Source organism: Camelus ferus, chromosome 14 (genome assembly GCF_009834535.1).
Source record: "Camelus ferus isolate YT-003-E chromosome 14, BCGSAC_Cfer_1.0, whole genome shotgun sequence".
Taxonomy (NCBI): domain Eukaryota; kingdom Metazoa; phylum Chordata; class Mammalia; order Artiodactyla; family Camelidae; genus Camelus; species Camelus ferus.
The window spans coordinates 15,977,147-16,003,352 of NC_045709.1; the positions used below are offsets into that span (position 1 = coordinate 15,977,147).

At 38.4% G+C, this 26,206-nt stretch overlaps 1 long non-coding RNA gene across 5 annotated transcripts in view; it reads right to left on the reverse strand.

Annotated features, from left to right (window-relative positions):
- The window catches only part of LOC116668564, a 211,401-nt gene that overhangs the window by 69,950 nt on the left and 115,245 nt on the right, over window positions 1-26,206 (reverse strand). For 2 of the 5 annotated variants that reach the window (XR_004325708.1, XR_004325711.1), the window contains one exon: window positions 2,668-2,827. The exons of the other annotated variants lie outside the window; for them this stretch is intronic. This is a non-coding gene — a long non-coding RNA (uncharacterized LOC116668564). The remainder of the gene's footprint in view (window positions 1-2,667; window positions 2,828-26,206) is intronic. 5 annotated transcript variants of the gene reach the window in all.

Here is a 26,206-nt window from a genome sequence, read left to right on the forward strand (position 1 = left end):
CAAATACGATGTCTTCCTTGCTTTTATCCACACTCACCACCTCAGCTCAAACTTAAAACACCAGGAGCTTGAGAAAGGATCCAGGAATTTGAAGTGGAGTTCCTTTCAACATTACATTCGAGAGACAAGAGGGTTGGGGCTGATTTTCCTGCAACAGTGACGGTGTCCATCGCATCGCACCTGCAACCCGCTCAGCTGTAGTGTTTCAAGATTCTCTGATTTCAAAATGCCGCTGTGCTTGAGTGACGCCACCTCCTTTTAGCACTGCTATATTAAGTCTTTTCCCCACCCCCATCTCACCTCACAGATACCTCTGAAAGTCACAGGGAGAGACTGTTCTGGAAAATGCCCTTATCAAATGATGATAATATACTAGGTTGCCCTATTTTTAACTGCTTCCTTATTTTAGAACAGAATTTTTCAAATGGCATCTTGAAAACCCTCATGAAACACTGAATTGGAATTAGTCCTGACGTGGGCAGATTAGTCAAGCAGTAGAGCAGTTATCAGTTATCTTTTGCTGTATAACAAACCATCCACAGACTTCGTGCAGGTCAGGACTTTGGGCTGGTAAGCTGGGCACTTCTGGTCTAGGCCAGGCTTGACTCTTCTTACCTGACTGATGTGTGTGATGGGACAGCTGAGACTGGTTAGTTTACAGTGGCCTTGGATGGAACAGCTGGGTTGACGAGGGCCTGTCTCCGTGTGTAGTTTATTCCAGGCTTTTGCACATGACAGTCCCGGGGTTCCAAGAGCAGTAAGAGGGCAAGCCTCAAAGCTTGAGCACTTGTCAAGTCTCTGCTTATGTGCTATTTGTTGCCATCCTATGGTCCAGCTCAGTCAGTGTGGGAGGGATTACCCAAGGGCATGGATGTGGGGAAATGTGAACAAACTGGGGACCGTTATTGCAACAATCTGTGTTTCAAAAAGTCTGAGATATGTGGGGATCCAGAAGGCCCAGATTTGTGGCTGTGAAGCCATCTCATCAGAATCAGAAAGATGACTCAGGAGCCTTGCTTCCTGGGCATTCAGGCACTCCTGTTTCCGCACATCCTGCCCCACGCCTCCTCTCAGCCCCTTCCCCCTGACTTTCTTCTGTGGGTTCATCACTGCTTGCTTCCGGATATTTTTCTGTTCAAGCAGCCCTGCAAGCACCTGGCAGGGATGATGAATGAGCCTGACTTCCTGGGTTATGTGACTGTCCAGAAATACAGCCCGGAGCACGCACAGTGCCACAGCTTCCACGCACAACGCGAGCGCCTGAATGTGCTGTGGGGTTGGACAGAGGTCACTGCTGCAGAAACAGAATACCATTTGAGACTAGCATTCTAGGCTATTTGCTTAATTAGAGGAATAAGCAAATAGGTACCCTGGATTGTCTCAACAGACTAAAACGTATAAGTGAAAAGGCTGCATGCAATTAAGCAAAATTCACTGTGATCTGGCTGTCTGGTTTAGTTCACTCAAATTATATATAAAGAATCAAAGAACCACAAAGAAAAGCAGAAGCATTGGTTGCCATTATAAATCTGATAAGTGTCTTTGATCAAGGAAAGCTTTCTTACCAAACAGGCTCTGAGCTCCCGATTACCCATGGATTTATTTACAAGGAGAAGCGAGCTCTCAGTAGTCCTCATTACTATCTTGCTCGATAAAAAGATCAACTAATCAATGAAGAGTGCTGGTTTCACATGGTATAGTACAGATACAATAAAACAATATAGACTTGGCCCTTGCAGAGCTGACACAGAAGCAGACCACACTGGTACAACGAGAAGACGGATACAAAACCAAAAACAGCAGTGGTAGATACAGCATCCAACATCACCTGGGTTGTGGTAGGTACCTTACATGTATCATTTATTCTAATCTTTAAAAACCCTGTGATGAGGTGGCTGTTACCATCTCAAACTGCCAAGGGAAAAAACCAGGTAGCCAACAAGATCTGCAAATAGACAAGGTCACAGTGCTGGACAAGTTTGAGTCCTGAACTCAGGCATGAGTTTGACTCCAATTCTTCCTCAGTACACTAGCTCTTGTGATAAGAAATGGTCAGAGAAGGCAATGCAAAAATATTACAGTGACACTCACTCAACCATTGATGGAGGGCATGGATGCTGGAGGCTTGACTCGAGCCCCAGTCCTGAAGGAGCTCACAGCGTGGTGAGAGGGACAGCCAGAGATGCAATCCTGTGATATCAGGCCAAACCTGAGTCTGCAGTTATGGAAGACGCTGGAGCAGAAACACAGCACAGAACAAAGAGTGTGTTTTTCCTTCTGACTTCTCCAGACTTTCCCTTGGACAGATAGGATATTTCCTTCCGGGGAAAGCCTTGGGGTTGCCAACTGTGTTACAAGTGTATTAAACTAGACAGACCCATAGTTCTCGGTATTATTGAAATCAACAGAAAGAAGCAAGAGAAACTAACGCTAGCCACTGTGAATATTTTGAAGCTATCTTCTGGCTCTTAATTTATTCTATTTTGAAAAGAACTTTAATGACTTACATCTCATTTGATTCTTTTACTATCTCCATGGTGTTATCATTTTGCAGACAACATAACACAGAGGTTAAAATTCTCAAGGTAATGGTATTAGTTTGCTAGGGCTTCCATAATCAAATACCAACAACCGGGTGACTTAAATAACCGACATTTATCTTCTCACAGTTCTAGAGGCTGGAAGTCCCGGATCAAGGTGTCCACCAGCAGGTTTGGTGTCTCCTGAGGCCTCTCCCCTTGGCTTACAGATTGTGCCTCCTTGCTGGGTCCCCACACGGTCTTTCTTCTGCTCTGGACATGTCTGGTGCCTCTCTGTGTTCTAATCTCTAAGGACACCTAAACATATTGGATTAGAGTCCACTCCAATGATTCCATTTGAACTTGATTGCCTCTTTAAAGGCTCTGTCTCCACATGCAGTCACATCCTGAGGTACTGGGGGTTAAGGGCTTCAACATATGAATTTGGGGGGACACAATTCAGCCCATAATAGTAACCCAGATGTGGAATGTCAGAACCCAGATGTAAGACATTTCTGCTTCCTCCTGAAGTCACCTACTCATTTAACGCACAACTCAGGTATCTTCTCTTCCCTGAATGGGCTCACTTTTTCCCTGTAATCTTGGTTTCTCTCCTACTGTAGCTTATCTGAAAAGACTTAGACCCGCCTTCCCTCCTATCTGTATGTAAAAATATATCCATTTCATGGCATAGTTGAAATCTGCCCTTTTTTGGTGAAGACGCTGATGCCACAGTTGGAAATTACTTCCTCACAGGAATCCCCATTGACATTTCTATTCTGTTGCACGAACGTTCACCTTTCCACTTTGTGGAATAAATGTATGTTTATCTCTTGTTCTAGATTTATAAGTGCTCAACTGTATCTTTCCATGTTTCTTTGAGAGGGAGGGAGACTCCAAGGGAGACAGTCCTAGATGCCTAGTGAATGGGACACATAAGATCCGTCCTTTTTTGGACCTTTCATCTTACTTTGGAAACAAGCAATGTGCAAATAAGGAAGTAAACTAGACTATTTTAAATAGTTACAACTCACAAGAAGAAAATGAAACAGAAGAAAGGAATAAAGAATGACTGCAGAGGGGAATGGGGAGTCCTGTTCCCTTGGCCAGGGAAGAGCACTCTGGAAAGCTGTTTTAAGCTGAATCTAAATGATAAGTCAACTACGTGAAGACTGGGAGGAGGGGGTTCTGGGCAAAGAAGCAGCAAGTAGGAATATTCTGAAGTGGGAAAAAACTTGGTGTATTTAAGGACAGAGATCACGTGACTGCAACAGAGCAACTGAAAGATTCAGAGATAAAATTTAGCAGGCAGCATACATCTCAGTCCTTGTGGGTCACAGCAGGAAAGCTGCATAGCGTTCCTCATATAATGAGAAGTACAATCGACCCCCTTCTCCGCGGCTTCACTTGCTGAAGTTTCTGTTACTTGCAGTCAACTGTGGTCCAGAAACACTAAATGGAAAATTCCAGAGATAAACAATTCATATGCTCTGTGAGCAGCATGATGTGACCTCCCACCATCCTGCTCCATCCTACCTGGATGTGAACCATCCCTTTATCCAGCACATCCTACCCACTAGTCGCTTAGCAACCATCTGGGTTATCACAGTGTGGCACTTGTGTTCAAGTAAGCCTTATTTTACTTCATGATGACCCCGAAGAGTGAGAATAGTGATGCTGGCAATTCAGATATCCTCTTACTGACCCTAGTTTAGAAATTAAACTGTATCATAGGTATGTATGCATAGGAAAAAACAGAATATATAGGAGTTGGTACCATCTGTGGTTCCAGGAATCCACTGGGGGTCTTGGAACATATGCCCCACGGATAAGGGGAACCACTGTACTTCTTGAGTGGAGTAGATGTTTAATAAATGTCTTCAAATACTAAGTTAATTAAGCCTGCCCAGGATTTGATTGTTCTGGTCGCCTGGGGGAACTCTGGTCGCCTGGTTCATAGCTCCATGTGTCCCACATTCCAGTCACGGACTTTCAGATTTTTACCTAGTTGTCAGGATCTACATCAAATAACTCCCTGTATCTTCCGTGGGGAGTCTTTTTTTTTTTTTTTTTTTTTTTGTTAGTGTTAAGTAATTTAACGTCATTACATTTTTATTCATTAGCTAAAGATTTTAATATAGCAAGATCTGAAGATATGAATTCTCTCAAGACAGCAATAAAACATCTCCCAAACACCTGACAACAACTACCAGGTTTCCTCTCCAGGACAAGGTACAAGCGCACGATTTCACGCAGAACTTCTTCATTGCTGAAATAACTGATGTGATTATCCACCTTAGAACTGAAGTATCTTCGGTCTTGATGTGACCTTCATTTCAGGCCAGGCTGAAATTCTGGGAGGGAGGGAGGGAGGGATGTGTGGATGCGCAAGTACTATTTTGAGGAATAAATAGGAGCATCCTTTCTATTCTTTTAAACCCAAGATAAAATACAGTGAGCAGCCGGGGGAGAGCTCTCTTCGCAGTGCAAGGAAAGCTAGAGAAAAATCATTTCCACATTAGAATTGAGATGATTCATCATTTTCTCTTCCGTGAATCTCATAGAAATATTTTTGCCCTGAATATCTTCTCTAAGCAAAGTTGCAAGGTTTGTAACTACTGAGAGTCTTGGAAAAGAAACACATTTATTCCGAAAATTAGAAACATATCTTCATCCATTCACATCCCCTGAAGGAAGGAAATTTGCACATTATCTCTACTTTATTGTCCTTAGCACAGAAGTGCTTTTTTTTTTTTAACCCAGCAAATAAAATTGAGTGGAGAGGCAAAAAGGTGATTTAATTTTAGAATTTCATTTGAGTTCTTTAAAAACACAGATACTGAAGTATAGTAAATGAAATAGTGCATTCTTTACATTCCTTAATCCAATTACTTCTGTTTGCTAATTCCACAACTTAACAGTTGTATTTGGATGGAACAGAGGAAGAGTAGGGTGATTGCTTTCATTTTGCGTGACGCTGAAGTAACCAAATTAATGAATCACCATTTAAGTCTGCAGGGGCTCCTTCAGCAAGTAAAGATTGCTTTCCATAAAAAAGAAACAAAGGAGAAAATAAAATATCACAAAATATACAATCAGATCCACAAATTAAGGGCGCATGTGAATTATCGGCTACAGATGGTGCTATTCTAGGTTACCGTTTCAAACATCTTGCTATACTTAATAAATCTGGCCACATCCCTCCATCCTCTCAGCACCTCTTCCAGGTACAAGCCAATTTATCTGTTGGGACCACCTGGTCTTAATTTGCCAGCATCTTCTAATGCCCGGTTACCTACCACCTATGATTTCTTCATATTGCAGCAATACCTTGGCCCATGTACGTGACCTTGAAAGCTACCAACACATCAACGGGTATCAAAGCGAGAACAAGAAAAAGAAAAGGCAAGGCTTGCTGCTTCTCAGACCTATTCATCCTGAAAACGCAATCGTGCACCTTATGTGATTTTGACACCAGGCCAGGACATTCAGCACGTTGTTCAGTGCACACAAGGGCACATCATCTTACTGCACCCACAGCAAGTCAATTGCAATGAGAATGTAAAATTTGTTTTAAGTGATATCAAATCACAGAAAGTGCATGGGCTTTGGATAGAATTAGGACTGGATTTAGGGTCTACTGCTCACCAGATGTACAGGCTAGCGTCTCAATGACTTCAGCTATGAATGGTGACCACACATAAAATTCACCAGGGTGCTGGGAAGAGTAGGCCACGGTAAGTGTGTCAAAGTACCGAGCACAGCAGGAAAATTCTTCCACTCTTTTCCTCTCTGACAATTTTGCTCTTGGCCACGGCCAGGAGAAAAGTTCTCTTCACCTAACTTCCACAAACACGTATCAAAGCTAGCAAAGGCCTGGAGTAAAGCAATTAAAATTAAAAGGTATTTCCTAAAAGTGTCAAGCTAAAAACATTTAGGACTTTTCTGACATTAAAGATTGGGTCTGGTATGGTATGTGATATGGATTTGATAGTACAGTGTCAGAAAAACAGAATTTTGAAGCATTCCTTTAAACTTTAGGGAGATAATACAGAGATAAACAGGATACACAGAGTTCACACAGAAATAAAACACAAATTTAGAAAACAGACCAGAAAAGAAATGTAAGTAAGTTTGGGCAATGCTCACATAAATGGATGGTTATTGAAACCATAATGGGATGAAATAATTATGAAGGTATAAATTTCAAAAATTAAAATTGTGACTCTCATTTTGACATAAAGATATGTCAAATATTTTATGTAACTTATTAAGGAGGGAAATAAGGAAAGGTAAGCCCAGTCTGAAGCGCACTGGAGAAGCTCGAATTGATAGGAAGAGGTCAGTGCTGGTTAGACAGAAAGCCAGCTAACGACTTGGAGAGCCATCAGCCACAATTCGGGGGGCATCTGGCCCACTGCACAGAAACCGTTTGCGTTTTTCTTGGACAAAAGTCTACCAGTTGATCTTGTCCCTGTGAGTTGTAAAATAGCCTACTCAATAGAAAACCAAGCCCAGAAAGAACATCCAGTGACTTCTTTTGCCAAAGTCTAAGCTTCAGATTGTTTTTTAAGATCCTGTAAAGGAAGATTATCTGGGATGCCTCACTAACCTCTTAAAGCAGACATTGTGAAGAATCACTGCCTCTTTGCACAAAACACCTCTTGGGGCCACTTTTACTCAATGGGACTAGTCACTACTTTTGGTCCAAATGGTTATTTCTATGACTGTAGGAGTAAACTCACTTAATGGTCCCCAAGCTGAAGGAAGACATCTGGTAAGGGTGACTTCGATTAGTTGTCTCTCTTGCCTGGAGAAATTCTTCACCATTTTAACAATATTAACTTGACAGGAGTAGGGTGCCATTTGAAACTTACAAGTCAATCCCCTAAAATTCATCAAAATGTAATTCATCTAGAAGAAAGTATTAAAGTAGGCAGGGATATCGAGTTAACATAATTTGGTCTATTTTATTATATTTTAACACAAAGTGGGGGGGGGGGGAAAGGAGGAAATAAAGAAAGAACAAAAGACTAAAGACAGGATTAAAGGTTTTGACAAGCTACCAGAAAGTATAAGGACAAAATTTCTTTCTCTACAGGTCTGATAGTGTAAAAATCCGGGACTCATGACTGTTCTGGTGATAATAAATTTTATTTATGTTTAAAATAAAAAATAAGCAAGCCTATAATTTAAGTTGTGCAGAGACACATAAAGAATGTTAGTACTCACAGAGACATTCAAGGAAAGGAAGACTGACAGGTAATAAAACTACATCTTAATCTGTCGGGGTTTTAAAATCATTTCTCTGTTACATAAAACAGGCTAATTCAAAGTGCTTACTTTTCTGGACTCACAGAATTCCTGGAAAAATTAATTTACAGTAGATTGAAATATGTTTTTTTCCCTAAATAAATAACTTAAATTGACACTTGTCTTTTCTACTCAAAGGAGTTATTGAAATGACTAGAAACTGAAGACTTTCAACTGATTAAAACCTCTCCATCTCTGTCGCTGTGTGCCAGCCAGTGGCTGGTGTGGCTGACAGAATTCGGAAGGAGAGAGAGCAGCATATGGCAGAATGAGTTTTGAGCCCCAGAGAAATCTCCCTCCGTTCCCACTCCATCTGTGCTTGTGTGGTACCTCTCCCCATGCACAGAGATGCTGAGCTCGAGACAGGAGAAATGTATGATGGGAAGATGCAGAAACAGCTTTGTGTCATGCTAAGCATTAACAGAACACTTCCGTTCCACAGCACACATCTTAAACCGGGAGAGACTGAGGGGCAGAAGTTTATCTGAGGGCACTCAGAGAGAGTCCTCGAGTGCAGAGCACAGAGAAAGCTAGCTGATGAAGGCAATGTGGAATGATTGCTGGAATATGTCAGTGCTTGGCTTTGGAGTCTGAGGTAGGATGTATTGTGCAAATCATTGGCCTTCTGGGAAACATCAGAAAGGCAATCAGGCGGCCAGGGAGTCCTGAGAGGGCTCAGGGCAGGCAAACCGTTGGCGTATTTCTCCTGTGCACCTTCAACCCAAACAATTTTGCTGACAGAGGCTGAAAGAAAGAAAAATGGAGCCAGTGATTTGTGTTTTATTATGCGAAGTGTACTGTTAGGGGACTTGTTATTAGTCAGTGGTCATTGCTTCTCCAAGATGTAGGGAAACACAGCAAAGCATTTTGTCCTTGTGTTCTGCTCTCTCTCTCTGTATCTATCCTCTTTCCTAAAACCATGTTGAGGCTCTGGTTCTCTCCATCTTGACTGCTGAACTCCAGGCCACTACCCTGCTCCTGGCTCCCAGAATGAAATGGACATGGCAGGAAAGCAGAGAGCAGGGGGACAAGAGGCAAGGCCTGGGGACAAGCCAGCCTCATCAGAGCATTGCTTTCCCTCCCCTGCCTCTCCCCTCTCAGACACACACACCCCCCCACACACACCCCTCCACACACTATACACACCCCCCCAAAGCACAAACACACCGCATACCCCACACAAACACTGTCACAGAATGACATAGCTAGTATTTTTTGTTAATGACATTTCCCCTGTGAAGCTCGGACAATGTATATGGTTTTGAAAGAATCAGTGGAAGCAAAAGTCCGTGAAGTCGGTAAGTAGCCTTTAAGCATGTGCTGTGTGAATTAGCAGAAGGCTAATAGGAGCAGTTTTCTTTCTGCGAAATGTGTTTGCTTTTCCTTGATCACTGTACTCTATTAAATCAGAACATTGTACTTTTTTTAAGCCAGAACCCAAGGGTGTAGTAATTAATCCTTCAAAGACAAGGGATCTTTCACAAACTATAGTTAGTTCCTACTTTGTCCATATCTCATTCTTAAAAATACATAGGAAAGTTGAGTAGAAAATGGAGAGATTTTCATGTTACGAGTGAGGTTTCCATACCTACAGCACTAAAAATATAACACCCCCAAGCAGTTCAATGAAAGTTGTCTCTGCACCGGATCGTAAACACTTTTTGTCTTGGTCTTTATCATTTTTATATTTGATAGTATATTTTTAAATTGCATGTATGCTCTTCAGGTTTTGTTCTTTTCCTTCATCAGTGAACAACTAGTCAACAAGTTCAGTTCCGACCAACATTCATTTGAGACAACGTGGGCTACTTTCAATACACCCTGATGATTCCTTCTCCTGCTGAACTGCATGTGCTAAAGTCAGCTTGTACCAGCTTGGGAGAATCGACTGTTAAATTGTCAGGAATGTTGTGAGATGACTCACTTCAGGTTGACAGCTTAAAGTCAGGTATGATGGGAATATTTACACCAAAGGAACAGATAAACGCAGCAATCAGGGCTTCCTTCCCATCCCCAGAAACGCTGCTTGTTGAGCATCCACCAGCACATCATTGGAGGGCCCATTATCCAGACATAATTAAGATTAGATTGGGTCTGTTAATTTTAAAAAAATGACTTAAAATGAGGAAAAATAACCTGAAGATACATTCATTTACACATTAGCCATTCACTTACTTAACCCATCTTTTGGTACAGAGCCAAGCCCTTTCATTGAATCTGAATTCTTTCTTCCTAAGCCATATCCATGTTGCCCTACCTACAACTTCCAGTTTCAGGTTCCTTAAAATGCATCAGGAACTTAAAAACGCCTCTGATGCAACCTGAATGCAAAATCCTTCTAGATTATTCTCCCAGTTTTTGACAGTTGTTTCACCTTCCCCTCATTGGACATCAATTTATTTTAGTAACTTGCTTGTACTGCCATCTCAAAAATTTTCATTCATTGGTTATATAAACAATACTCTTTTAATATTCATATATTGCCAATTGAAATAATATTTAATTAAATCAGGTGATTATAATGCTAGTTAACATTGACATAAATGGGTTTGTGAACAAACCAACTGAGCCTTGGTGTGCAGAATGCTTAGGCAGAACCAGAGGCGGCCCAAGCCCTGAGCACACAGTGTGCCACGAGCATCGGTCAGTCCCATCCCCCAACGGGATGGAGAGCGATGACTAACCCTATTAACTAATCAAGGGGAGGTCGGTTAAAATGCCTACATTTCGACAAAATTTCATCATGATTTTTATTTTTCTGATGTTTAATCAACTTTTAGAAAATAACAATGGCCAACTACGTAAACTAGTGAAATAACGTATTTAGAATTTCTTATACAAACCGATGTGTTCAAAAATTCTTAATGCACACACGGATAAAATCAAGTTGAAGAGAAGGCCACAGGTGAACATGGAATTCGTTACTTGATTCATGAAAGACAGAAATGTGACATAAGAAAGGACAGAAATTGGCACAGGAAAGGCGAATTAGGAGGGCTGAGGTGTCATCATCATCACTATCATCACCACCACCGCCACAGGAACAGTAACAACAACTCATATTTATTGAGCTCTTCCTAGGTGTGAGGACTGTTACTCTGAAGTGCTTTCCATGCATTATGTCCCTCATGGTATAAGCGAGGAAACCGAGGCACAGAAAGATGACGGAGCTGTGCAGGGCCCCACGGCGGGTTGGGGTTGGGCTGGGTTTGGAACTAAGGTAGCCCAGACTCCAGAGCCCGTGACCTTCCCCGCTGCGCAGCTGTGCGGTACACGCTGACGGTACCACTGGGTGTCAGTGGCCCGTGCTCCCTACTCTTCCACGTGTGTTTCTTCTCTGCCCCTACTGGGGCTAGAAGTGTTCCGACTCACCTGAAGCTGAAGGAGGATGGGAGGGAAGCAGGGAAGAAAGAGCCAAACACTTTTTTTAAGTTCTCTGATTCACAAGACTCACATTTCCCTTTGCCCTTCCTGCTCTGGTTATCCATGGCTGCATGACAAAGTACCTCGAAACTCAGTGGTATAAACAATTCAGTTCGTGTAAACGATTATTAATGGTATTAACAGTTCTTGTTCTCTCTTATTGTGCTATGAGAAGATGGGGCTCAGCCAGGCAGTTTTTGCTTGGTGTCCCTCATGCCCTTTCTATCTGATGGGGGCCGGGGCTGGGTCATCCGAACGCCTGACTAGGCTGGGTATCCAGGAGGGAGTACTCGCATGTCAGGCAGCAGATTCCGGCTGCTGGTGCGAGTTCATCCGTCCACAAGAGCAGCCACGTGTGGCCTCTCCATGTGGCTTGCACTTCTCACTGAGAGACACATAAAATCAGTCTTCCTTCGCAGCAGCCCAGGGTTCTGAGAAGGCAGGGTGGAGGCTGCCAGTCCTCTTAAACGCTAGCCTCAGAACTAGCAGGATCGCTGCCTCCGTGCTTATGGATCAAGCAAGTGAAAGGTTAGTACATATTCTGATGGAGGAGCACTAGACTCCTCCTCTTAATGGGAGAAATAGCAAATAATAGCAAATAATCTGCAGCCCTCTTTAACCCACCATGTCTAACAGTCTACACTGCCTGCCAACCTGCAGTGCCAAGGACTCCAGAAGTGCCAAGTCCTATCCAACAGGCTTAAGAGACTAATTTAATGACCAACACCATAGGGGAAACTGCCTCTGAGGACTCAGAAAATCTACTCTGGTGCACGCTGGCTGCACGCTGCCTTTCTTTTTAAAATACGTTATGTCAGAGACCCTGTTCTTTTCACTGCCATTTATACAGTTTTACTGTAAAATAAAGAAAATGCACATTTTGAAGAAGAATAAGCAAAATTAGAAACAAAATTCCAGTAAACATACATTTTGTGTCCTGAAAAAGGCCTTTTGGCTGTAAGTTGGCTGAGACACAGAGGGGACCACCTGGGTTTGGATCCCTAGATCACCTTTAAGCACTCAAATGCCACCTGCAAGTTGGTGCTCGTCAAAGATGCCCCCATCCCTCCCCCGTCAGTATCCCTGGCATTTTGACAAGGCTTCTTTCTTCTCCACATGTGAAAAAAGTGCTTGTCTATAATGCATCCATCTCTTGCTAAAGCATGGCTATTATGCTTATTTTAATTCTCTTTATAAAAACTCAATCTTTAATGTCCTGGGACACTTTAATGCTGTGTGTTGAGCTAATGTGCAAAATATATACCCATTATTACCTATTTACTTGGGTTATTGTTCTGGCTAAGGTGTAATTTTCCACCAGGCATTAGTTTAGAAATTTGGCAGCACACAGAGAACATTTCCATACTTAAAAAGCATCCAAAATTTAGAATGACATCCAGAGATATTAAGCAAGTGTAGATAATGCTCTCCAACTTCATCAAATATTCATGGTTAATTATAGTCATAATATTTATGTTGCTGTGAAAATTAAGGTTGTGAGCTTCTTGTACACAGGCTAAAAATACAAGTTTACAGACTGTGCTATTGCTTACCCCTTTCATTACTGGAATTTCTCATTGTCATTAAATAGAATGGCAAGCACGGTGTTCTTTGGCTCCCTGACTCACATGGCAGATCTGATATCTCCCTTGATAGGTCAGACAGAACATGCAGGAAATGCTGAAGAACCATCAGACCCTCTCCCACAGGAGAGAAGGATGTGATCAGAGGCCCAGAGGCTACATTTTCTGGAACAAAAATCAAGACACATGGACTGACAAGTCCAAGAACACTCTGAGAAGCCCCAAGATAGACGATTTGAAATTCAGTCTTAAAAAGTGGGACATATGGTCATCCCATCTGAAGGGAATAAAATCACATGGTCCAGAAGAAAGAAGGGCTTGAATTATCTAGTCTTATCTAATCTCGACACAACTATTATTGGAATAAAAATGCAATTGTAAATTTAAAAGACAAGTGTAGAAAAAAATCTTTCCAAAAAAAATTGTGTACCTAATTTAATGCCTGTCTCAAGACCATCAATCAGATGTAAAGGTCAAACTTCCTAAACAAACTTTCCTTGCTTTCTTGCCTCGTCTCCTACTTCTATTTCTTTGCCCCTGACAGGCAAGAATATTTGTAATTCTCAGTCTGTCACATCTCTAAACCTTTTCTTATTGTATCCCTTCATTTAGGAATATTCATTCAACGTGGCCTCTGAGGTGAAGTTCATCTCATCTTTAATACTCAGTGTCAGTATCATCTGGCTTCTTAACCTTCCAGAATCTACGACTTCACTTCCTGTCTACGTCTCCATTGGTTAGCTTTGCTTTTATTCTGAGCCTCTGGGGCTTTCCCTCACCTTCCTGGGATCTCGGCTGTGCACTTGAGAGAATGTTTGTCATGTTTCACCGATGTTTTGTAACAAGAGTTTTCCTAAAATTATTTCTCATATATTAATTACCTCAAGATTACATAAAAGCTAATCATTTCCCTCTGGATATCTAATATCTCATTTATCATATAGTGCATTTTTATATATACTGAGGTCCATTTCGGAATTATCAATTACTTCCACTTCTCGGTCAATTCTAAAATCAGTGTCACAGTAACAATTTTTAATTGGTAGCTTTAGAGTACATCTCAATAACTAGTAGGACAATTCCATTGTCATTACTCTTTTAATAGGTGGTTATTCCAGATAAATCATCTCTCTCTTAACCATGTCCTAGTAAAACACTAGAATGATAATGCAGTTATGCTGCATGGAAAGTCACATACGTTTGATTTGTAAAAATCTAAATTTATGTGCAGACTAAATTTTTTAAAGAATTTCCATCAACCCTTCAAGCTCTCTGACACTATTTTTCAGTCCTTCTTTCTTTTTTGTCAATCTGTCCCCAAACCAAATATTCTTGCCATCTCACTCTTTTTAACAAAATTTGCCATTAAGAAAGGATCAAGCATGAATAATTTACAATAGCCACATGTTTTCCCTCCCAGTAGTATCTGTGAGTTGTATCTTAGCTCCAGTTGCAGAATTAAAAGATTTATCTTCAAATATTAGTCAGCAAGAGAGAGAAGTTCTTTTTCTGTTCTTGAATTCTTGGAATTTTAGCTCCACCCTCCTGGTACATAAAGTACACTCCAACAGAATGTGTCTTTATTAGCACAGCCATAAACATTTATTGTTATTATTCATCTGCCTAATTCTTCCCTTTGCCATCTGGAAATTTGACTTTAAACTTCAGCAGAAAGAAAATTCTCCTTTTTGTTAGTCTTGGAGTCACCTTGAAGCAAGGCCTGCTCCAGACAGGGTCACATCTTACAGCGTGGATATGCACCACCATGCAGCTGCACCCCGCCACCCAGGTAAGCCCCTCCTCGCCCACGGTGCCCACCTGGGATGAAATCAAAAGAGAAACTAGATAGTAGTCTTCTTACTCTCCTTTTTCATCTATTATAGAGAGTTGTAAAGCCAATAACATAATTTATTCCCATATAGTCAGAAAAGAAGGAAGGCAGCAAGGAAGTAAGGAAGAGAGAGAGAGAGAGAGAGAGGGAGAGAAAGAAAGAAAGAAAGAAAGAAAGAAAGAAAGAAAGAAAGAAAGAAAGAGAAGGAAGGAAGGAAGGAAGGAAGGAAGGAAGGAAGGAAGGGAAGAAGAAAGAAAGAAAGAAAGAAAGAAAGAAAGAAAGAAAGAAGAAAGAAAGAAAGAAAGAAAGAAAGAAAGAAAGGAAGAAAGGAAGGAAAAGGAAGGAAGGAAGGAAGACAAAGAAGGAATAAAAAAGGAAGGAAGGAAATGGGGGAATCTTTCCATAAAAAAGCTACTGAGAAAGATTTCAGTGAGGACACCACAGACTAAACAGCTAAAGTCAGCTTGGATGTTCACTGAGCAAAGACAGTAACTGAATCTATTATGCAGCATCCTATCAATGTTTAAGAAATGATGTGAATAAGTTCTTCCTGTCCAGTTTGGATCTCAAAGAAAAAGATTCAAAGACTGCAGAAGTATCAGCCTTTTGTAGAAGTTCAGAAAAAATTCACACTGTAGATGGTGCTTCAATATACCTAGACTAACCAGCATTTGATGGACTGACCTGATGTCCATTCAAAGAGGAATTATGTTTATTAAATGGAGTAGTAGCCACAGATTTCTAACTCTTTGCCCTCATATTTTCTTCCTAACAAAATAATCACCACTTTTTATAAAAGATAGCTGTCTATTCCATCACTTTTTCTTTACCCATTTTTAATATCTATGAAAGAAAAACAAATTTTACATTTGAGTAATTTCCATACCCCTTTAAATGATACAGTATATCAAAATAGAGAATTTTAAGCAAATTCAAACTATATATTTTATAGTTGAGTGTAGAAAAGAATTGTGACTTATTCAATGACACAGAGTAGAGCTTTAACTTGTTATATCCAGTCCTATCTACACTACTTCATGCTGACCGTCTTAATGTTTTCTCTGGTGGTTTCCATGGGAGCTACTTAATTAACTTCTTTTCTAGTTTCATTTAAAATCCTTGTATTTCGTAATTGTCTTAAAATAATACCTCTGAGAGAATGCTTTTCACCTAACAAATATACTAACAAGTATTTTTCAAATTGGACGCCAAAATATGAATTGTTGAATCAGCACACTCTTATGTGGTTTTGCTCTTCAAGGTGTTCTGACAGATAATTGAAATTGCATCAGTATTTTCTGACTTAATATTAATGATTTGGCAAGTGGCAATTTTAATAGCAGGACCCAAGCCTTAGGGTGAATGATTGTAAGGTGATATAATAAATATCTGAAGAAGATTTGGGATCAAACAGTGAAGTGTTGATCAGGTAATGGATGCATACAACTTCCTGTACCAGAAAGCTCCAGAGACTTCCAGGAGGAAAACATTTCTCTTCTCATTGACAGATTAGCTAATGAGAGACGGTGAGGAAACAAGTTGGCCTTTGTCTTAAGTGTGTCTCGATACAGTAAAAATATGGATGGTGGCATGACACATTCATTCTTTTGGGGACATTTTCACAGTTGATGGAGATTCCAGGGCAGTTGATAGTCACAGCAATCATGGAACCAGATAAACTTGCCAACTTGCTAAGAAGATTTGGTGAAAGTCCAGTCTTAATCTTATTACAAATATTACCTACAGTATGTTAATGAGATAAATAATTCTGATCATTTATTTTGGCAAATGACAGCTGCCAGATTCTTGATATTTAAATTATTCATTTACTGCTCATCTATCTGAATGACTGGCATAGCTCTATTTGATACTGTGTTGACAAACCCTTATTCCATATGATCATTTATTACTAGTCTTGGAGATATAATATATGGTACTTTCACTTCATTGGATATAGCTTGATGCAAAAAAATGAGTTAGTGGAGTATCAGCTCACTACACCGTATCAACTCTAATGATAAGGCAGTTCTTTGTCTTAGGTAACAATCTTGTTGACAATCATCATGTAACCTCAGGTAATGTTTAGCTATTGAAAATCTCTGGGGAATATGAACATATCTAATGCAGCTTTGCTTCTGTAACGACTACAGTATAGCCCCTGTACATCAAAGCACATCAATTCCAAGAAAAGTCACCAAGGGAAAGAAAAACCTCTCAGCGTGAGGGTGTTTTAATTAATGCTGTAAGCCAAAAGAAAAGTGGCCAATTGAAAAACTAACTGACTAGGAGGTACCTAGGCTAACTTTTTAATTTTTATTTAATAATTTGATGAACATTAGGTCTCTCTAAAATTTGAAACATCAAAACATAAAATGCCCATGCATAATTTAAATACTAATTTATTTGATTTTTGAAGGCAATTCTAAGGCAGAACTTATAATGGAAGTGCAGTTTCAGCAACATAACAGTCTCTGAAGAGATAAATCTTTTACGCTCTTTCCAGCAGGGTAATTTATTAATGGACAAGCTCATAATGTTTATTACACCAAAAATTACTTCTACAGAGTCCAAAAGAACAATGTTGGTGTTTAGGCTGGAATAAACTGTGATTTTCAAGCAATAAATTAAATTTTTTTAAATCTAAAGCAAACTTGCAAAAGTGCAACCAGGCAGTTGAGTAAACATAAGCAGTCCAAAGGGGCACACGTAGGTGTTTCAGACTCAAGTTGCACCAGAAGTGGCAAGGGAATTAAAATATTTTGAAAGCAAGAAGAATATTTGTAAGGCTCTATACATAGAGTCTTGCACAAAGAAGTGATTGATTGATACATGTTTACCGAATTGGTTTGAACTGAAATGAATTAATTCAAGGAAGAAAGTGTTCTTGTTCTAGTCTTGAGTGTTTTTATAACCAAGTTGGTGAGAACAAATAAGAGTTCTTACGATACATTCCCATTAATAGGTCAAGAAGAACCACAGAGGTCTAATTTCCTACTGCTCATCAGAAGAGCAGAAAACGCTGTTTTGTTTTGTTTTTTTCATTACAAGCATTTAATGCTTAATGATTTAAAGTCAGATACTTAAGAGTGAAAGTCACATCTCCAGTGCACGTTCATACTCGTTTAGTGGTTTCTAAATCTGTGCTTGTAAACAAAATTATTCTTAGTCCTTTGACAACTGCTATTTGTCCTGTAGGAAAATTACTCCCTAAGGAGATGCAAATTGTTTGGTGGTACTTGATGGCTTTGTAGTAATTACCATGCTATCAGATAGTTCAGAATTAAGATAAGCCTTGGCATCAAAATTCCATATGGTTGATTCTAAAATAAGATGCTTAGATGGGCAGAATACTGGATGACATGCATTGAATAAGTAAAATCCTGGGCCAAGTTTATTTCAAACTTGGAGCTGTCGCACGTTGTATCTGAGATCAAACAAAGGTCATTTGAATGCCTCAACATTTAATAAATAGTTGAAAAAGCTGTGATTTCAGGGAAGTGCAGGTCAATAACATTAATTGATGCACATAACTATTACTATAATTAAAGTTATCTACAAACATAACAGTCACAATTTATTATAGCAGGAGAAGAGGAGAGGATGGAGAGTAACATAAAACATTTCTCCAATCAGTGATGGAAACAATGCTAAATCAGCCTTTCCCTATCCTTGCCCTCATGTGCAGAGATCACTGATTCCCACTGACTACCAGTTTTATGGAGACTGTCCCTAATCCTGACTCTCTAATCTTGACCTTTGGCTTCATATTAATCTTTTATTCTTTAACAAAGTATTTATTGAATACATGTTAAGCCCTGTTCCAGCTGCTTGAGTTATATTGACAAACGAGGAGGAAAAAAGTTCCTATTTAAAAAAACTTTTATTTTAATATAATTTCAGAATTATAGAAAAGTTGGAAAGTTAGTACAAAGAATTCTGTTGTATGCTTTTCAACCAGATTACTAAAATGTTAATATTTACTACATATGCATTATCATACTTTCTTTATAGATGTTTATATAAATATATATATAATTTATATAAATAAATATATTTATATAAACATATATAAATATACTTTATATAAGTATTTATTTGAATATATGTATAGGTCTACATATGTAATATATATTAACATATATATAGAGAGAGGCAGAATGATAATATATATATATTTCTGCTTTATGGAGAAAATACTTGTGCTAGATAGAATTTATTCAGGCATGAGTTATAGTGCTGTTGGCATTATTCAATGTTAATGAATCAATAATAATATATAGTATATTCTTAAAATTTAATATATATTATCTAATACATATTATATATAAGATAGTGCACATATTATATAGTTTATTATATATACTACATTATACATAGTGTATATATAACATATATAGTATATACAATATATATCAAAGTATCTTTAAACAGAAACACACATAAAACAAGATTATGTACTGACCAGTTGATGAAAATGATGTGATCAGAGGGTTGCAGGAACCTAAACTACTATTTCCTCTAGGAGCAATGGCTATTTACCTATTCAGTGTTTATGGAAACTTTATAGAACAAAACTACTGTGAATAACAAGAACCAACTGTAAGTTACAGTCATAATACCTATTTATTTTTAAATACTTCAGTGTGAATTTCCTAAAATTGTGGACATTCTTATATACACTACTATTGAAATCAAATCAAGCTATTATAATTGATAGAGTGTTATTATATAATCTACTGCCCTAACTCAGTTTTCTTGAATCGTCTCACTGATGTCCATGATAGTAAAATAAAAATATATCCTTTTTTTGGGTTTATTTCATCATCACACATTGTACTTTATAAATCCAGGGGTTTTTTTAGTTTCCTTTAATCTAGAACAGTTTCTTAATCTTTCATGACCTTTACATTTTTAAAGAATTTTAGCCAGTTTTTTTTTATAGAATTTCCCTTTATTTGGATTTGATGTTTCCTAATAATTAGATTCAGAATGTTTTGGTAGGAATAATACAGAAATGACACAGTATCCTTGATGCATAATATTAGGATCTATATAATATATCTGTTGTCCCAATACTTGGTTGCTTGTATGATGTAATGTCTGTCAGTTTATCCTACTGCAGTTACTATATACCACATGTAATTAAGTAAATGTCTTCTGAGAAAAATCTCCTATAATTATGAAATTAATATCATAGGAAAAGAAAAGATGAAGAAAGAAAAATCATAATTTGAGGCACCGATAGTCTATGAAGAAAGTAAAATAAGGTAATAGGAGAAAGTGTGTGTATTCGAAGGTGGAAGACTCTTATTTTGTTTACAAATAGTTTAACATAAATTTTATTTTTAAGAGGTAGTATATTTGTGTGGTTTAAAATTCAAAATGTAATTCTGAATATTATAGAAGATGGCAGCAATCACATGGCACATGGTTTTTTAATCTCTTCAAATCACCACATAAAAATAGAGCAACTAGGATAACAAAACCCCAAATCTATAGCCAATGTCTACAAAAATCTAGGTGACAGAGTGTACTCATGGACCCCAAAAGATGAGCAGGTGGGCACCAACCACTGATAGCTACGTACTTGTCTGATATCAGCATCTGCACAGAAGAAAGCAAAATAATCCAACAGGGTAACCAATGGACCTGAGGACACCAGCTAAGTTAACAGGTCCTCACTGCAAAATTCAGGAAGTCCAGTTTGAGAACAGCAGCTGAAACTGAGAGAGATTTCACACACCTCAACCATGAAAAATGCAACAGGCCTGCAGCAAGGTTTGAAGGGGCTATAGCAGTCTGAGTCCTTGAACTCAAGTCTAAAGGGCAAAGCTCCATTCCAGGGCAAAGCTACACACAGAGGAAAAACCGGTGCAAAGAGATCCCAGGTTAGGCAGGACAAGGATGAGAGAAAGTTAAAAAAAAACGGGGGGGGGGGGGTGTTCCAGTGCAAGTGATGGAGAGAAATAGGGAGTGATTTCAGAAACAACAGAAGAAGGTCTAGAATGTGAGGTTGAAACGACATCCTGAATCATACCTTTCTTCTAAAAGTTTAGGGAAAATGATTTTACGTAAAATTGAGCAACAAGAAGAGAATCTTGGGTGATGAAATGATAGGGGGTTGAAGTGGGCAAGGTTCCTGTTTATAGAAATATTACAGCTAATAACAAGAAGGAGTGATAGAATATCACTGTGCACCCACTAATGAGTTAATTGAACACCAATAGCAGCTAACATCATAAAAAGAGAGACCATCAGATTATAGAAGAACATAATACTACCCATGATGTGATCTTGCCTCCAGATGGAGGGACATACACCATCCATGAAGTAGTTTTGCCAAAAATATTGAACCTAGATTTGATATCATTTTAGACTTAACTGTCAATATCAAGAAAACAGCAATGACAGATTACTGTGTTAAACTACTGCCACTAAAATTGTCTGAGATGAAAAGATAAGAAGCTCATGAAACTTGTGTTTTAGTGGGAGAGATCTCTTCAACACTTGTTCTCTGACCTGCAGAAAGAGGACTAGGGACCAGCCCGAGGCTCCTTGTTCCTTCTAGTTTGAGTCTCCAGAGGTACCTTGATTGGGAATGTCCTGATTAAAATAAATGAATGCAATGGAGGAGAAGTGAAGCCCTGCAAGAGTGGATAGTACTATGGAGGAAAAAGGAAAGGGATGTGGAGCTGCAGACATGCTCTCCAGGACAACAGAGGTAGCTGCCCTGGTCCCTGAACTTGAGGATGGGGCCAAAGGGGGCATTGCATTTGCTCTTCTTTTCGGAGCATCATTAAAATTCACTTGTGAAATTAATGTCTAACAATATCTCAAGAGGCCATGGTTCTGTGGAATGAAGAGGTTCTTGTCCTGGGGACAGAGACATGATTGGAATTCAGGAGAAGGACTGGGCTGCCTTTTTTTCCCTTCCGTATTTTTCCCTCTCCCTTCTACTTTTGCATAACTTCATATCTACCCCCATACTCTTTTCTCCCATTTTAAGACAACTTCATGAGGGACCTCTGAACATAGATTGGGGCTCAGTCCTGATTATGGGTAAAATTGAAGTGACCAATATACATAAGGAAAGATGTCAAACTTCACAATAACCTGAGAAATTAGAATTAAAATAATAAAATAGCTTAAATGGATTCAAAGCATGATCATTGGTATAATGATGCTTTTAAAATCAAATTTGAATCCAATTTGATTCAAAATTTAATGCAGCATATTAATGCATAAACACATTTTAATGCATAAATGACTCAGATTTTTAAAATAACAAAAAATGGCATAAAAATAATAAAAAATGTCAATATTTCTGCACCAAAGTTAGCACAGTATGCCAGAATATTGATAACTGCAATCAGAACCACAAGTAAGGAGTGAAACATCAATTTTAGAATTATCTACATTGATGTAAAGTGAACAGTAAAATTAGAGAAATGTTTCGAGAAAACAGAAGTTGTCTGAGGAAAGAATCATTTACCATTTGGTGTGTGACCTGGGAAGAAATATTCCCTGAATATAGAGAACACTGGCATAGAAACAAAACAAGAAGAAAATGATAAGACGGAAATAAAAGTCAACAGTACCATGTATTCAGAGTTCATAGAGAAGGAGGACTGGAAAGAAGACCTGGGGTTGGATAAATCAGGGGTTACTAGTGAGAGATGAACAAGTCTTTTCAATGTGGGGGTGGGGCAGCCTCTAAGTAGCAATTAAAAAGTGATTGAATGGTGCAAAGATAATGTCAATACCTGTGGACACATATCTTCCATCATATCTGAGGACACAAGGACAGAGGAAAATGGAATGGTGCCGTGGGGAAAGGGCTACGAGATGATGTTTTTGATGTAGAGGAGCGATGAGCCCATTCTAGATGGAAAGGGAGGAGCCTGCAGAGAATGAGTTCAATAGTTGAAAGGGGTAGAACACTGATGGTTCAAAGTCCCTGGGGAAGCAGGAGGCAATGGATGGAAAGCAGAAATGAAGGATTGGCCTCAGGATCAGTGTTTTTGCTTCCAGGTGGAGTATCACCTTTAATAATATCCTCTATACTGTATATAGCACAGGGAAATATATACAAGATCTTGTGGTAGCTCACAGCGAAAAAAAATGTGACAATGAATATATATATGTTCATGAATAACTGAAAAATTGTGCTCTACACTGGAATTTGATACATTGTAAAATGACTATAACTCAATAAAAAAAATGTTTAAAAAATCCTCTAAAATGTAGAAGTACTTGATTTCATGCTCTCTCTTGACAGCACAGTAGTGCTGTTCCTGCTACTGTGATGGTCATTTAAAAAAGTATTTAACAGGACCATGCCCTCTAGGCATTCATAATCTAGGTGGGAGAAAGGATAATAAATAATAATAAGAATAATGATAGTTAATAAGGTTTAAGTTCCTACCATATGTCAGACATTTAGCTAAATTCTTAATATACAGCATATCATTAAATGTGTACCCTCCCCTGTAATGTAATTGTTGACCAGAGATATAAAGTTTGGGAAACTCATTCAAGGTCACACACAAATTGATACAAATAAAATTCAAATCCAGTTCTGTCTGACTCTAAAGCCAGCTGTTATGGTGTTTTTATCTACTAGATAGACTATGATTAAAGGTCAAGTTATATGTGATAGGTTTTATTTGTGCTCTAGGGTTTAGAAATTAACATCATTATGGACAGGATTTCCAGCAAAAATTTGTAAAGCCTTCGATTGTTGTTTTCTCATTTGACAGCCTTTGGTAACTAGTGTGGACAGGTTTGAAGTAGTGCCTTGGCTGAATGTGAAGCTGTGACCATGGATGTATAACAGAAGTTCACCTGAAGCCATGTGCCAGATGTGTTTATTAGTCACAGTTCTATAAGTGAGAAACTCCAATTTTGGACAGCTGTTTTGCTGAATGTGTTTCTGGCTCTGTGTCTCCAAAGGCACTCATTGCGGGGCCACACACAGAGGTCTTAGATCCCAGGCCATACCAGGGTTGGAGGCAGTGTGAGGAGAAGAGCAGTCAAGATCAGAGTACCCAACAGAGTGCTTACAAAATGTAGGTCTCCTCAAGAAAACAAAATTGGGAAGACTAATTCTGTGGCTATGGCCTGGTGATAAATGACTATTCTAGTATTACTTGACAGCAGACTCAAGCCCTCTACTTGCTGGGTCTCCCCATAGTGGCCATTAAATTTTCTCCACAAATGTCTTGCCTCTCTATTTTCCCTTTAAATGGCAGATGTGTCTTCCACCACTTACAATAGCAGAGGCCTATCTAATTTCATCGCCTAAGAGTTCAATTTCTTTATCCTGATGGAAGGTTCTCCATCCATATCAATCTTTACATCTCTTTTATTTAACTTCATAAAACAAGGCCTGGCACTTCAAATTTCTTATATCATTTCCAATTTCTTTCTTTCTTTTTTTTTTTTTTTTTTTTTTTTTTAGCAATTTGGAACATGATCTATCAGAGTTTAGCAGAGGAGTGAAGTGCCTTCCACTCTTACCTAGAGGTTAATTTCACTGCTCACTCACGATGTTTCATGAGAGTTGAGATTAGTAACTGTCCTCTATTCAATTAAGATTCTTAATCCTGGGAGTGACATCAGCAAGATAGCAGCATAGGAAATCCCAGCCATCCTTCTCCCACAGAAATACTAATACTAATCAAATGGACCTAACAGACATTTAATATATACAGAACATTCTATCCAACAGTAGCCAAGTACAACTTCACAACCAGCATACATGGAACAGTCTCTAGGCTGGATCATATGTTAATCCATAAAATAAATCTTATCAAATTCCAGAAGATTGAAATCATGCCAAGTATTATTTTCTGGATATAATGGAGAGCAAGTAGAAAACAATTAAGAAGTAAAAAACTGGAAAATTCACAAGTGTGTAGAAATTAAACAACACTCTTGAACAACCAACAGGTCAAAGAAATCAGAGAGGAAATTTATAAATATCTCAATACAAATGAAGCTGAAAACACAACATACCAAAGCTCATGGTATGCAACAAAAGCAAAACTAAGAGGGATGTTTAAAGTGAAAATGCCTACACTAAAAAAAAAGAGCTCAAGTAAACAGCCTAACTTCACACCACAAGGAAATAGAAAAAGAGGAAAAAGCTAAAGCCCAAGTTAGTAGAAGGAATAAAATTATAAAGATTAGAGGAGAAATAAATGAAATAACAAATAGAAAAGAAAATTAAAGAATTACTTTTTGAAAAGATAAAACAAAATTTACAAACCCTTAGCTAGACCAAAAAAAGAAAAGACTTAGATAAATAAATTCAGAAATGAAAGAAGAGACATTATAAGTGATGCCACAGAAATATAAAGGCCCATAGGAGATTAGTACAAACAATTATATGCCCCCAAATCGGATAATCGAAGAGAAATGAATAAATCCATAGAAACATACAACCGACCAAGATTGAATCATGAAGAAACAGAAAATCTGAACTAATATTGAATGAGACTGCATCAGTAATCAAAAACCTCCCAACATAAAGTCCAGGGCCAAATGACTTCACTGATGAATTCTCTCAAATGTTTAAAGAAGAATTAATAATAATCCTTCTTAAACTCTTCCAAAAATTGAAGAAGAGGAAGATTTTCAATTCTTAAATTTATAAGGCCAACATTATCCTGATACCAAAGTCAAAGACACTACAAGAAAAAAAGAAAAGACTAGACCATTATCCTTGCTATACACAGATGCAAAAATTCTCAACAAAATACTAGCAAACCAAATTCAACAGCACATTAAAAGGGTCCCACAGCATGACCAAGTGGAATTCATCACTTATAGGCAAGGATAGTTCATTACACACAAATTAATTAATATGAAGCACCACACGAACAGAATGAAGTATAAACATCACATGGTCATTTTAACATGTGTAGAAAGAGCATTTGACAGAATTCAACACCCTTCATGGTAAAAACTCTCAAGAAACTAGGTATAGAGAGAATGTACCTCAACATAATAAAAATAATATATAAGAAGCCCACAGCTTACATTGTACTCAATAGTGAAAACTGCAAGTTTTCCCTCTAAGATCAGGAACAAGACAAGAATGCGCACCCTCATCACTTCTATTCAACGCGCACTGGAAAGCCTAGACAGACCAACTAGTGAACAAAAAGTAATTAAAAGCATCCAAATTGGAAAGAAAGAATTACAATAATATCTGTTTGCAGATAATATGACCATATATGCAGCAAACCCTAAAAACTCAACAGAGAAACCTGTTAGAACTAATAACTCAGTGAAGTTGTAGGATACAAAATCCATATACAAAAATCAATGGGGTTTCTATACTCTAATAATAAATTATCTGAAAAGGAATTTTTTTCTAAAAATCCCATTTATAATAGCTTCAAAAATAATAAAATTTTTCGGAATAAATTTAACCAAGGGTGTAATACACTTCTACGTTGAAAACTATACAACATTAATGAAAGAAATGGGAAGTTGCTTTTTCATGGGTATAAAGTTTCAATTAGACAAGA